This window comes from Polypterus senegalus, chromosome 2 (assembly GCF_016835505.1).
Source record: "Polypterus senegalus isolate Bchr_013 chromosome 2, ASM1683550v1, whole genome shotgun sequence".
Lineage (NCBI taxonomy): Eukaryota > Metazoa > Chordata > Cladistia > Polypteriformes > Polypteridae > Polypterus > Polypterus senegalus.
Genome location: NC_053155.1, coordinates 285,975,343 through 285,990,323, shown reverse-complemented (window position 1 = coordinate 285,990,323; position 14,981 = coordinate 285,975,343). Strand labels below are relative to the sequence as shown.

Below are 14,981 nucleotides of genomic sequence, written 5' to 3'. Positions count from 1 at the left end.
GATAAAGAAGAAGACGAGCTGTTTATTGATGCAGTAAGAAATGAATCGATGAATGAAACCTGTCATCTTTACAACGATTGACAAACACGGAATGTAACTTGAACACAACACATCCTATAAATACGAACCTGATTGAAAGAAATAATGATAATCAAATCCTTGATGACAGCAACACTCAGTAACACTCACAAAACAAATACTGTATATTGACAGTCATGTTACGTTATTTTTAAAATGTTCCCTTTTCTTTTTCTACCTTTTTTAACACACTACTTCTCCGCTGTAATACGCGGGTATATATGTATATATATATATATCCCGCTCTACATACTCGAATAATGGATACTTTATTCGCCATCAATGATTGTTTTGGTAAAGCCATATTCATTAGATGAACGGTAAAAAAGTAAGAGCGAGGGGAGGATGACTCATTGAGGCATGCAGGCTGTAGTGCGTCAACTCTATCTGAATTGCGCGATCACATTTGAAAAATATATCTTTTCAAGTTCTATTTAGTCCATATGTGTCAAACTCAAGGGTCGGGCCACATCCGCCCGGGCGTGTAATTATATCCGCCCGAGATCATTTTATATACTGTATTATTGTTATTAATGGCCCGGGTATATGAAGCGCTGGTAACACAATAAACTACAGATCCCATAATGCAGCGCCTTAGCTGCCTTGCCGAACACTTACCGCATTAATCAAGTCTACCTTATGATGCTGCAAGTTATTGCGGCTATAGTTATTAGCGCACTGAGTTTGCACGGCGCTTTGGTGACTTTGAAGAACAAAAAAAGTCCGTCTACATGCGGCTCGAACCTTGTGCATGTTTGGTAGCACATATCTGTGTGAGAAGCTCTTCTCAGTGATAAAGACTAACAAAACAGCACACAGGAGTCGCCTCACTGATGAGCACCTGCAATCCATCCTGAGAATCTCCACAACACAGAACCTCACACCAAACAGAAACGAACTGGTGGCCAAAAAAAGATGCCAGGCGTCCAGCTCTAAAATGACATATGAGCAAAGACAACTGAATGATTTGATTTGTTATTGCACGTAAGAGCGGGAGTCAACCGTTTTAACAAACAGCGTATTGCACTGATATCTGAAATAGCTGTGTGTGTATATATGTAGATATGTATGTATATGTATATATATGTTTATATATGTGTGTGTATGTATGTATGTATATATATATATATGTATTTGTGTGTATATATGTGTGTGTATGTATGTATGTGTGTGTATATATGTAGATATATATATATGAATATATGTGTATATGTATAGATATGTATATATATATATGTTTATGTGTGTGTGTAAATATATATATATATATATATATATATATATATATGACAACAACACTCATCACTCACAACAGTGACAAAACAATTACATTGACAATCAGGTTACGTTATTTTCAAAATGTTTCCTTTTCTTTTCATTGCTTCTTTAACACACTACTTCTCGCTGCCAATGTAGGTATTTTGCTATATATATATATATATATATATATATATATATATATATATATATATATATATATATATATATAAATAGATAGATATGACAACAACACTCATATCAATGACAAAACAATTACATTAACAATCATCTTACGTTATTTTTAAAATGTTTGCTTTTCTTTTTCATAACTTCTTTAACACACTACTTCTCCGCTGCGAAGCGCGGGTATTCTGCTAGTATCAAATAAACATGGGTGCTTTTATTCAAGAATATAACCAAAGAAAAATAAATCTTTCAGTTTACACGTTGCTGTCAATGATTTAAAAATCCAAGCTCAAATGTCAGTCGATAGAAATTTGACATGTCTTCTTGGATGGTGCAGAGGTAAGAACTGCTGTCTTATAACCAAAAGGTTGTGTGTTTGAGTCTGGGTGTTCCTCATTTTCAGTAGTGAGCTGCTATTATTATTACTGTATTATAATAAAAACATACATTTGATTTGAGTCCGTAACATCCGGTGTAAAGTTTGGCTACCAGTAAAAGATATCACTGAAAGGATATAAGCAGAAACTCAAACACGGGTGAATTATGTCTTCTTGGTATCTTGTTTTCAATTTTTTTTTAATTCAGTTTTATTCATGAATAAAAGCACACTTGTTTGGTATACTGTGGGTTTACTCCCAGATCGGCTTAAAGTGGAGAAGGCTAAACAAACTCTAATCGCCTTTACCTCACTACTAGCATGCAGATTTACCTTGCTCAATTGGAAGAAATCCACCTCACCTGTTTTAAGTCAGTGGGTAACTGATGTACTGTAGTATTTGAACTTGGAAAAATCTAATTTTCCTTTAGATATCTGTTTAAAGCCTTTTTTAATATATGGCAGGGCCTAATCAGTAATATTCTATAATTGCTTTATATCGGGGAGAAGGACACTCTTCCTTCTTTGCCACTTCTAAAGATTCACTCTGGTTATTGGCTCTCCTCTCTTTCATGTGGGTGGGTATTGAATTTTGGTTTGTTAAGTTTGACTTGATTATATGGAATTTTATTTGCTTTAAATAAAATCAATTAAAAGATATAAAAAAACAAAAACAGCATCTTGTGACCAAAGTATTCCAAGATTGTGGATAAAATGTAAACTACTGTATTAACTCTATTTTTATAATTCAGCTCCTGTATTCTATCACACGAAACTGCTTGCTGAGCCACAACCTAACTTGGCACACAGGAAAGGACATACCCTTTAATAAAATCATTAACACTAGAATTACCAGAACCTACGAAAAAACTCGTAGATCCGGCCCACCCGTTCGCACCTTTCCCTCAGCGTCTTTTGTCCTGTAAATGTGCTGATAAAGACAAGCAGTAAGCAGCATGCAGCCTACTATCCCATCCCCCCACCCACTGCCGCAGTTCAAAAGTTTCTCAGTGCTCAGTGTTTATCTTCAAGTGAAGTTCTGGAGCTTTATAGGGTAAAAAGTACATCGTCATTTGGAATACATACATTTCATGTGTGTTCAGTGTCATCAACAATCTCTGTAAAAACGTTGTTAACACAGAAACGTTTTTCATGTATTAGTAATAATTGACAAAATGTAGACATGAAATGTATAATGTGTGAAGCCTGAAATACAAATATTAAATAAACACCTTTACAAAAGGTACAAGTATAACAAAACAAGAGCACTTTTATTCAAAAAATTTAACCGAAGAGAAAAGAAAGCAGGTTACAGTAGGCAGCTGATACGACAGCTTGTGTAGTGCAATGCTAAGAACTGCGGCCTTTCAATCAAGAGGTCGCGGTTTCGATAGCAGCTGCTTCCCAAATTTACCATTTTGAGTAGTGAGCTGCTGTTATTGTTTAGATCAGTGGTGGCGAACCTATGGCACGCGTGCCAAAGGGGGCACTCAGAGCCCTCTTAGTGGGCATCCGCGCTGTCGCCCGAGCACAGAGTTCGTTACTATAAAGCCAGAGGAATGCGGGGCCGGGCTGCTCCCCTCACCGCTCCCCCTCTTCACGCGCCGAAGGACTTTTCTCACATCACCCGCCCCACTGCCCAGCAGCCCAATGGGAGCGCGTCCTTCCTCTCCTGTCTGGGGTAAGGCGGGCGGCACACATGCTGCTTGAGGATGCAGCACGGACTGCAGCCTTTTGAGTCTGTGATTCCCGTGGTGGGGTTGGAGGGGATGTGGTATAGCGGGTCCACAGCTCAAAATTGAAAAGGCCAGTTTTAACAGATAGCTTAAAGGGGGTTATGGTAGAGTGGCCGGAGCGGTTTCCGGGAGCATTGTGATGCGGGCAGTCCTCACTTAAGCGCACAGGTGAGGAGTCGTCCGGATCTGTAATTATTGCCGGGAGTTGCTAATCGCCACACCTGATCCACGACCCCGTAATATATAATGGAAGCTTTGGGGGCGGAGCTTAATATGGAAGACCTGAGTGAAACACTTGAGAAGATCGAAGGGATGACAAAGGACAGCACAGTTAGTTATGAAAATGAAATCCTTAAAGTGTGGAATTCTCTGCCAAATAATCTTAAGCCAATGAAGGCACTTGAGATTGCTTTCCTTACTTTGTTTGGAACATCTTATGCTTGTGCGCAGCCGTTTTCAGCTTTGAATTAAATCAAATCTGACACCAGAAACAGACTAACAGATGACCTGAGTGCTGCATGTGTTGCTCTCAAGCTTACAAAGTATGAGCCAAGGTTAGACAAATTATCAGCATGCATACAACAGCAAAAAGCACATTAATTGTTCAAAAGCATACCGAATGCAAACTTTTACCTTTCAACAAAAAGTTGTTTGTATCATTGAAAGCTCTGTTATTATGTTTTTCTTTTAAGACAAAAGATGTTAATGTATGTATGTTTCTAAACTAAAAGCTCAGTAGATAGACAGACAGAGCATCAGTATTGGCAGTTCAGTCCAATTTATCATCCAGCTGCACTCCCAGGTATTTATAGGTCTGTACCCTCTGCACACACTCACCTCTGATGATCACGGGGTCCATGAGGGGCCTGGGCCTCCTAAAATCCATCACCAGCTCCTTGGTTATGCTGGTGTTCAGTTTTAGGTGGTATTCAGGTTAAATTGCCATGTTGGCACTTTGCGATAAATAAGTGGGTTTTGGATTGCAGTTTGGGCACTTGGTTTCTAAATGGTTCGCCATCACTGGTTTAGATCATACAATAAAAACATACATTTGATTTGCGTCTGTAAATTTATAGTACTTGTCAAAGTTTTTTTTTTTCAGTTTTATTCTCTCACTCACTCACATTCCAGCTTCCACACCCCCCAACCATATGTTTGTATGGTTATTTTTATATATTTTAAGCCCTTATAAACTCTCCCACACTGTTAACATTATTAGAGCCCTCTAGACATGAAATAACACCCTTTAGTCAAAACTTTAAACTGTGCTCCATGACAAGACAGAGATGACAGTTCTTTCTCACAATTAAAAGAATGCAAACATATCTTCTCTTCAAAGGAATGTGTGTCAGGAGCACAGAATGTCAGAGAGAGAGAGGGAGAGAAAAGCAAACAATCAAAAAATCAATACGTGCTTTTGGGCTTTTAAGAATGCCGAAGCCCCGTGATAAAGTGGCATTTTTTAGAGGAGCATCCATATCCTCTAGGCAAACAGCCTCTGCGAAAACAGCCCCTCTGCTCACACCCGCTCTGTCAGGTGCAGAGAATGTCAGAGAGAGTGAGAGAGACAGAGAAAAGCAAACAATCAAGTACTGCGTGGGAAGCATATCGTATATCATTGAGGAGTTTTAGTTAATACGTAATACATGCTCTGATTGAGTAGCTTCTAAGCCATCCGCCAATAGCGTCCTTTGTATGAAATCAACTGGGCAAACAAACTGAGGAAGCATGTACCATAAATTAAAAGACCCATTGTCCGCAGAAATCCGCGAATCAGCGAAAAATCCATCATATATATTTAGATATGCTTACATTTAAAATCTGCGATGGAGTGAAGCAGCGAAAGTCGAAGCGCGATATAGCGAGGGATCACTGTATGACATTTGGAATAATTAATTTTATGACCTGTATTGTACATTTCTGCAAACATTGTTGCACTAATGCAACATTATATTCATTTGCATACCTTCATGTGGTTGTAGTCATGACGTGACTGCATTTGTTTTTGTTTTTTGATCTTGGCCAGTGTCCCTATGTTGGTATTTCTTTTAGACTCCATGAGATGCAGAGGACAGAATAGAACAGACAGGTCAGTTCCATGCTATATATAATCATCAGATTCAAATGTTAACAGTTCCCACACACACTCTTCCCACATTTACAACATGTGTATAAGGTGTAAATTTATAGTAGATTTCAAAGTTAGTGTCTTGAGTGAGAGAATAAAACTCTGAAGTGAGAGTTGGTGCTCCCCCAAGAATTTGGATCTGGATAGAGAGCCATCCATCCATCCATTTTCTACTGCTTATCTAGGTTATGATCGCACGGGCAGCAGTCTAAGCAAAGATGTCTAGACATCTATTTCCCACAACCACATGTCTGGGGGAATAACATGTCTTATGTCTGTCCCAAGGTCTCCTCCTGGTTGCACATGCTCCAAAACACCTCTTCAGGTAGGCATCCAGGAGGCATAGAAAGTCAGGTATCCAAGCCACCTCACCTGTCTCCATTTCATGCAGAAGAACAATGGCTGTACATTGAGCTCCTCCCGAATGTCTGTACTTATCATTTTATCTCTAAGGCTTAGCACAGACACCCTGCAAACAAAGGTAATTTCTGCCGCTTCTGTCTTGATCTGGTTATTCGGGTCACTACCCAAAGCTTGTGGCCACATGTAAGAGAAGGAATATAGATCGACTGTTAAATCTTGAGCTTTGCCTTTTGGCTCATCTCTCTGTTCACCATGACTGACTGGTACATTGTCTGCATAACTGCAGACACACCACCCCATCTGCCTGTTAATCTCTCGCTCCCTTCTTCCTTCACTTGTGAACAATACCCAAACATACTTAAACTCTTTGCTTGAGATTGGAGAGGACACTCCAATCTTTTGCTATTTGCTGAGAAGAGATGCCTCTAGAGAAATAAATAGTGGAGTATTTTTTCTGTGACATCCAAATAGTTTATAGTAGTGCAATCTTTTCACAGAAAGAATGTGTTATTCCAGGCAAAAAAAGTTATTAAAGATTGACATACATTGTTATTGTTAATTTCTCCAGTAAGCTACACACAGTAATCTTTAGTCAATAAGTCATATCAATGACAGAATCTTGTTGAACCTTATCAGTTAAGTTTGAAGAATGAAGGCAGAGTCTTTTTTTAAATGAATAATACTCATTTTACGTCATTATTGCATATCATTAGAATGCCTCATTTCTTAAATATTGTTTACTTAAGATCTTCTGATATAGGATTGTTTGCTGTTTTTGACATTTTCTGATATCCACTGTAATTCTCTACATAAGTAACTAGAGAAATCAGTTATCTCTAACCTTTGAGCATACTTAAAAATGTGTTTTATTGATCTAGCTTGCATTTCTTTCTCAAATTATATAGCCTCATTTGATTGTGGCAAAGGAACTTAAGTTCTCTATAAACTTAATATACTTAGTACTCTTTAATAAGCACATTATGTAATATACAAAGGTCTGCAGAAATCAGTCAAAGGTTAATTATGTCTCAATGGGAAACATGTCAATTTAATTTATTCCCCAGAATGTTGAGCTCCAGTGAATTATATTACAGTTATATTAGATGTAACTATTTAGATTATAAAGTCTATAAAGAATATTGATGTGGTATTTCTCTTCATTGTCCCTTGAAGATGCTGACGTCGCTTTGAAAACAAGAATGTGAGTGCACAAATTGAATCTGATGGGTCAATCTATATATCGTCATTGCTTAGAAAACAATAAGTTGACAACAAATACTTTTTAAATTATCTTTTAACTTTGTAAAATTTTTACAATTTATATTTAGGACTAACTGTAATAACATTATTTTACAGATCGAAAAAAAGAGAAAAGAAGATTAATACAAACTGAAAGAAGAAGACAACAAGAATGAACTCAACTTTTGTCAAGCCATTGGGTTTTTATCTTGGTGGCTTTCAGTCAATACCATTTACACAACATTACTTTTTATTCCTGAGTATTATTTATCTTGCTACACTCTTTTCTAACTTTTTTCTAATGGCAATTATAATGCATACAGAGAATCTGCATACTCCTAAATACATTGCTATATTTTTGCTGTCGATAGTAGACATAGGTTATAGTACAACTATCATTCCAAAAGCAGCAGGTGCATTTCTTTTTGATTCAAAATTTATGTTATATGAGACTTGTTTGACTCAGATGTTTTTTGCTCTGTATTTTTCAAAAATGGAATCCTTTTCAATCACAATTTTAGCATATGATCGATTAATATCCATTTGCTTTCCTTTGCAAAGTGTCACAATCAATACAAACAATAGAATGATTATTATTATACTCGTTTCTGCGTGCATCCCTATTGTGGTTAATATCGTCACAGTTTATTTAATCACACGTTTGTCATTCTGCAGATCTACTGTTATTAATAGCTATTTTTGTGATCATGGACCTGTGTTCATGTTGGCATGTAATGACTTTACACCAAACTGGAGGGCGGCATACTTTGGTATTGTTACATTTTTCTGTGTACCCCCAGCTTTCATTATAGTATCTTATGTTTGCATTTTTTTAGCATTGTTAAAGATAAAATCTAAAGATGGTAAAAGAAAAGCATTTAAAACTTGCACAACACACTTAGCTTTAGTAGCTATATTTTACATCCCTTTAATATCAATTTATCTTACATCTTGGATAAACCTATCAGTGGACACAAATACTCGGATTTTCAGTACTTCTTTAGCTGCCACTCTGCCTCCTTTATTAAACCCCATTATTTATACATTAAAAACAGAAGAAATCATGGTGGAGATTAAAAAGATCTTTAAGAGAAAAACAGCTAATTCATTACCTAAAATTTTCTTTTAATCTTGGTAGAATATCTTATTCAAAACTCTGATTTTGTGAGTTTAAACTTTTTTCAGTTTCCTTTTATATGTAATTTTTTATATTAACGTGCTGGATATCAGACTGAGTTTACTTTCAGCAATTGGTAATGTTTGTGTAGTGTTATGTGTATGACTCTTACATTGATTGTTATATTGTACAAGTATACATACAAATAAGCATTGTATTATAAAATAAAGTCTCTGTATATTCACAGCAGATCTAATATTGTAATAATTTATTCTACTTTCTAAAAAGGACTAGGCTCTTTAGACATTTTTATTTTCTTTTATAAATTTCATGTTTATTTCTGTACTGTATATTTAGTAAAAATTTTAATTGCTGTTTTTTAAGCAAAGTAGAGTGACATAAAAATTTATTATTGTACTCAACAGTTTGGGCTATTCATTTTAATTATTGTAAATGCAAAAAAATACATTTCACATACTTCCCTAAAATTTTAAATGCCTATGACTATTTAAAAACTGGAGCTCTAACACAAACTGCATCTACATTTTATCCATTATGTTTTAGCTAATGATATCCAAATGGATGTCATGTGGATTTTTATCCCATTAAGGGTTGTAACCACTCTTTTACTTGAATTTCTGTGGATCATCTATTCTTATGTTTTCTTGGATGGCCATATACTCCAGTAATCAATAAGCAAAATTAGATATTGACACAAGTCAGTTGTGTGATATTTCTTGAAAACAGATAAAAAGATGGACAAGATAAACAAAAGCTATCAAACCATACTGTATGTGAATGTCTGTACTGATTAAAACATTTAGATTTTTTAAATTTCTTTTTTATTTTTTTTTTGTAAAAACATATCTGATACCAGTAAATGCTGAAATTGTTTTCATTTTTCACAGTTGTAATATACAGAGAAGATCCCAAGGGTCAACAGTAAGCAGCTAGTATTTAGGAATTTGTCATTTCCCCCCCCAATATTTATCATAAGCATATTCAGATATACTGCTCCTTTCACAGTACTTTTATCCTTGTTTCATTCCATTTGTAGTTCACAAATATAAATTGTACATAGAAGGTTTTATAGTAAGTAGTGTGTTTGCAGTGTAAAGTGTGTTTATAATGTATCCATCCTTTTATTCTTCCCTATTACTAAATCCTTGCCAATGTAGAGACACCAATTAACCCAAAATGGGAAGAAGTTGAAATGCATTCACATACTGGGAGAACATAGACAATTCTTACGTAACTGACCATCCTCTGAGGGTGTCAGAGAGCAGTTCTAACAGTACTGCTACTATGCTGCTGTTGGAGAAACACCTTTTTAACACTCTTTTTGTAATGTTAATAAAGTGTACTTTTTACAGATTCTCTATTCTTTTCTATGTTAAAACAGCTTTTTACATAACTTGAGTACTGTAAAATATACCTTGTCTACTATTGCATTAGTGTTTGCTTATAAACTATCTGAAAATTTTGATAATACGTAAGTAGAAAGTGTAAAAATACCTTAGGCATTGTAAGTCTCGAATTTTAGGCATTCTACTAAAGGATGTTGTTTGACAATAAGAGATAAGCAAATCTCTTTATCATAGTAGAAGCTTCTTTTAAGTTAAGATCAGTGATAGAGCTAATCATAGATAAGGGGGGTGTAATTCAAACCAAGAATGTTCTGACTTATTGCCAGAACTGCAAGGAATGCAAGAAAAGAGCGACTTGGAAGGTTTAAACATCCAACAGTACCAGGCTTCTTGGTGTCCATTGCCACACTTTTTGTTTTCGTTCATGGCACTATCTATTTGAATAATGCTATATGATTAAAATTTATTGAAGTCTGCTTTTTTGCTTGCATGTTTTCTCTGTTCCTAAAGGATGGTAAGTGTAAGAATAGACAAACTAAAACACTGACAGAGAATTAAACATTATACTGTGTGCATTTAAAAAGGGGTTTATGTTTAATGTAGAGGTGTCCCCCAAAGTCTTTCCACAATAAAACTACCAGAAGTGAATATTTATATTAAAAAACTCTTTAACATTTTTATTATTATAGACTATTATACCCTCTGTTTTCCAAGCCAAAAGTTCTTATGTGTGTATTGGTGGGGTTATTGTTTGTTTTTATTAAATTCCACTTGGGGACAAATACAGTATCTGTCTATCTACTAATATTTATGTATTAACAGTATACATTAATAAAAATTATCTGTAGCATTTTGGCTAATTATCTTCTGCAAAATAAATATGCTTCTTCAAAGAGATTCCTTGACTTCTGATACTAATGCTGATGTGAGCAATTATAGTACTTGGGGCATTGGTGTCAAAAACCCTTCTCCAAGTGAGTCAGCTAGTACTGACTTTACCCAGGCTATATCCAAGTAGATCTTCATCCCTTTCCTTGGCTGCGACTCTTCATATTTCCCTGTCATGGGTATCTTCCTTCCAGTCTTCCATGGGCGCTTTAAACTCCAGCAGTTGAACATGCCTCCTGGTCCTTGTCACTGGCTTAGCTGGTAGCTGAGTACTTTTTAAAATAATCACATACTGTAATGAATCCCCTACACAGAAATGAGACTTCTCTAGCACTGATAAATTTAAAATTTTGTCTTGTCATGAACATATGCAGACATGATTAATAATTTACTAGTCTGAAATTTATTAACCCGTTTCAAGTTTTCTTTTTCAAGTTTATAACTTGGAAAAGAGACTCTTAGTGGAACTTTTTCAAAGGTCATTTAACATAGCAGTCTTCACATCCGCTGGGAGCATGATGATCCATTGTAATCGAATTAACCACTTCACCCTTGTGGAATACAATATTATCTACAGTATTTAAACTACTTGCTATAAATTGACCTTTAAAAAGTAATTTGTGTTTCTATAGATCAGGGGTCTCCAACCTTTTTTCCCCTGAGAGCTAATATAACAAAATTAAAATAGCTGAGAGCTACTCATGTTTTCTAACATTTATTCTCATAGCTTATTTCAACCCAAACAAACTGAATAAGCTTGTTGTGCCTGAACATTTACAAATTGTTGGTGTCCACAACTCACATTTTGCATTACAACATCACAAAAAATGTTTAGTTCACCTGCAAGTGCATTTTGTATGTCTGTGTGCATTTTCTAGTGTCTCTCTCACATTATTGAATTAAAACATGAATGCTGTCAAAACAAAACAATGCAATTCCAAATACACAGATATGACTTATTCATTTGTCATTTTGTTACATGTTACTGTTTCACTTCACAAGAGTATTCACAGGTCCAGTTGCATGTGTGATGTGTTTCTAGTTAGTCAGATGACTGCCACTGCTTGGAGTCAACAAGAGAGGTGTATCGTGGAGTGGTAGCCACTTAGGTTCACTCTTATGGAGTCATTTAAATGTTCATCTGTCAGTCTTGTTCTGAATTTTGATTTCATGACATTCATGTCAGAAAAGGCAGACTCACAGAAGTATGTAGACCCAAACAAAGCAGGCATTTTCAGAGCTGCTTGGTGAATATTCTTATAGTTATCTGGGTCTACTAAGCTCCAGAAATGCTGAGAATGCTGTTGATACTTTAACTGCACATTATTATGTAGGTTTACTTAATATATGATATATAAAATCTAATGTCTTTCTGTCTGTTCGCTTTTCACGAGCGAACTGCTTAATGGATTTAGATCGTGTTTTTTTCTATAATTTGCTTGAACATTTCAGTTGATTTTGCGACTTCTTTCATTTTGCTATGTATCATAGTTGCTTGTGGTACCGATTTATTTGCACGAATCCAAGAAGCACACAGTGGGCCAAGGGTAGGGACCTTCCTCACTCCCTCACCAGCTTCGGATCGTGTTCCTTAACTCTGCTTAGCTAGTGAACAAGAAAACAATTTAATTCAACTTTGTTTAATATTAACATAAAGTGTTACTTAGGTCTTGATGAGTTTGAATCCAGATATTCTTTTATGTGTATGCCACATTGAAAAAATTCAGATTGCAGATCGTGATTTTGTGTTAAAAGGATCGTGATGTGATTTTTTGGAAAGATCGTCCAGCCCTAATTTGACTAATCAAGTTTTCAAATTTTTGTAGGATTCATTAACCCTTTGGCTATCTACTTGGAAAGGGGTTGCAAGTTACTGGTAGCTCGCGAGCGATGTGTTGATGACCCCTGCTATAGATTCATAGAAAATGTACTTGAGTATGTGAAATAATTAAATCTGCCAGGCTTCATTGTGAGACAGTTAGTAGAGCTGCCATCTCAGGGTACCAGGCACATGGGTTAAAATCTGTAGAATAATACCAAAGACTCAAAATGTAACAAGTTTAATATATTTTTCATAATTGGTCAAGATCACAAGGTAGACAAACACAAGGAGAAACTCAAAGTAGAAATTAACACATTTTTAGAGTATTTAGAAATTTACAGTTTGTTTAAATTATTCTAATTTTTGCTAAAATTATTCTGTTTGATAGTTGGTTGCACTGGAAAAGTTACCAGCTATGGCATCTTATCTGCTCAACAAGAATAATGGAATAATGCTATAGACTAAAAATTTTGATATATTTGTTAAATTATATCTAGCTCACAAGATAACACAAGGAAAATTCCAAAAAATAAACAAATGGGCAAAGTTAAAATATGAAAGAAAAACTGCCTCCTGGGTAAAGAACCCACATGTCTTGAGAATTTGTCTACCAGCCACAACATTTCCCCAATTCCAATTCTTCTCTGAACTTTAGACTCAGCTGTGATTTTTATAATTTGCAGTATATTACAGACTTCCTAGGTTATTTCCATTCAAGTCACAGAATTACGTTTGAAGCTGCACCAAGGTAGATCACCTTCTATAGGCCTTTGCTGAAACTGCACCATTTCCTTAATATTTAAATGTAGATGCCTTTCTAACAATATACTATAGCACAGACAAATGTTGCTTGATGTAAAATATTATATGACAAAGTTCCAGTGTTGGGTCAGTCATGTTTTGGAACAATTGCTATACCCTTTTATCGGCAGCATAATTCTTGAAGAAAATGCAAGCCACTGGGACTCAAAAAGAGGAAATTGATCAGGAAATGAAAGGCTTTCTTAAGGGGTTTCCAAAATCCATTGTCAAGTAAATAGACAAGGAACTGAAAGCACAACTGCAAAAAAAAAGAAAACTTTAAAACAAGAGCCAGCAATTGAGGTCAAAACCAAACCAAAGTCCTGAGCTTAAACTGCAGAAGAATCACCGTTTAGTATGCCTCTTTTGTTGCTTTAGATACAAAATTCAATGATTATTATGTGTGAGAATGCACACTGGCATCTAAAATATTACCCATGTGACTTCACTTGCCTTTCCCACTTGACCATCAAGAACATCATTACTATACACCATATTGCTGTGTATATTTCTAAGCAAATCTGGTGCAAAATCCTATAAAAGAAATTGATAACAACAATAACTGTACAGTGCAACAAGGAAAAAAAATATAAAATCACTCCCTATAGACCAGGGGCCACATGCATAAACGGTGCGTACTCACAGAAATGTTGAGTAAGAACGTTTCCACATTCAAATCGCGATGTATAAAACCTACACTTAGCGTAAAGCCACACACTTTTCCACGGTACCTCATACCCTGTCGTACGCAAGTTCTCCGCTTGGTTTTGCAAACTGGCAGCACCCAGCGTCAAAGCAGTGCTACTGTTCCTGTGTGGTTACCCTTTATTTCTTGGAACCACATTTCTGACGCGGCTTTATAAATAAACTGAAACTGTGTAATGCATCTGATTGTAGATTGCCTGTAACAATATAATGGCCCGGGGAATAGCCATAGTATTCCAAATACCATAACTGCTTTAGTGTTGTTACTCTCACTGCACCATCTTCTTCATCTTCTTGTTCTTCTTTCAGCTGCACCCTTTAATTTTTTTCCATATTACTCTCACTGCACCACTCAGAGTATTTATATGACTGTATCTGAGTGGGAAATCACAGCAGCAGCTGATCGGAAAGAGAATTATCGTATACAGCATCAAGCACACGCTGCCTCAGCCACGGCAAAATGTTTCAAAGCCTTTCCTGTACGGACCTCGCGGTTCAGAAACAGTTTCATCCCAAGAACTATAAACACACACTCAATCAATTGCTCCTTGTAGAACTGTTTGTACTTACAAGTACAATTAAACTTGCACTACAGTTATAATATTACGCAACCTGCGCCACTTTATAAAGCGTGTATTTACATATGATGACAATATCATTTTTAAGATGAAATGCAGCAAAATATGTTGATTATATTATACAGATAAAACTTTAAATTCATTTAAATAATCTGTATTGTTAATAATTAAACATGTGAGGACACGGTGCTGCAGTGCTAGCAAGTTCACGTATTTTTCCTGCCTTGCGCGCTGTATATTTGCTGAGGCTGGCGCGACACTGGAAGAAGATGGATAGAATTATTAAACATGTACTATGAAGACATTTCAAAGTTCCTTAAAAGTTTTGAAGAATCGT

The 14,981-nt window shown here is 35.8% G+C and overlaps 1 pseudogene; it reads left to right on the top strand.

Moving 5' to 3' along the window:
- The window catches only part of LOC120524591, a 171,872-nt pseudogene that overhangs the window by 22,276 nt on the left and 134,615 nt on the right, over positions 1-14,981 (top strand).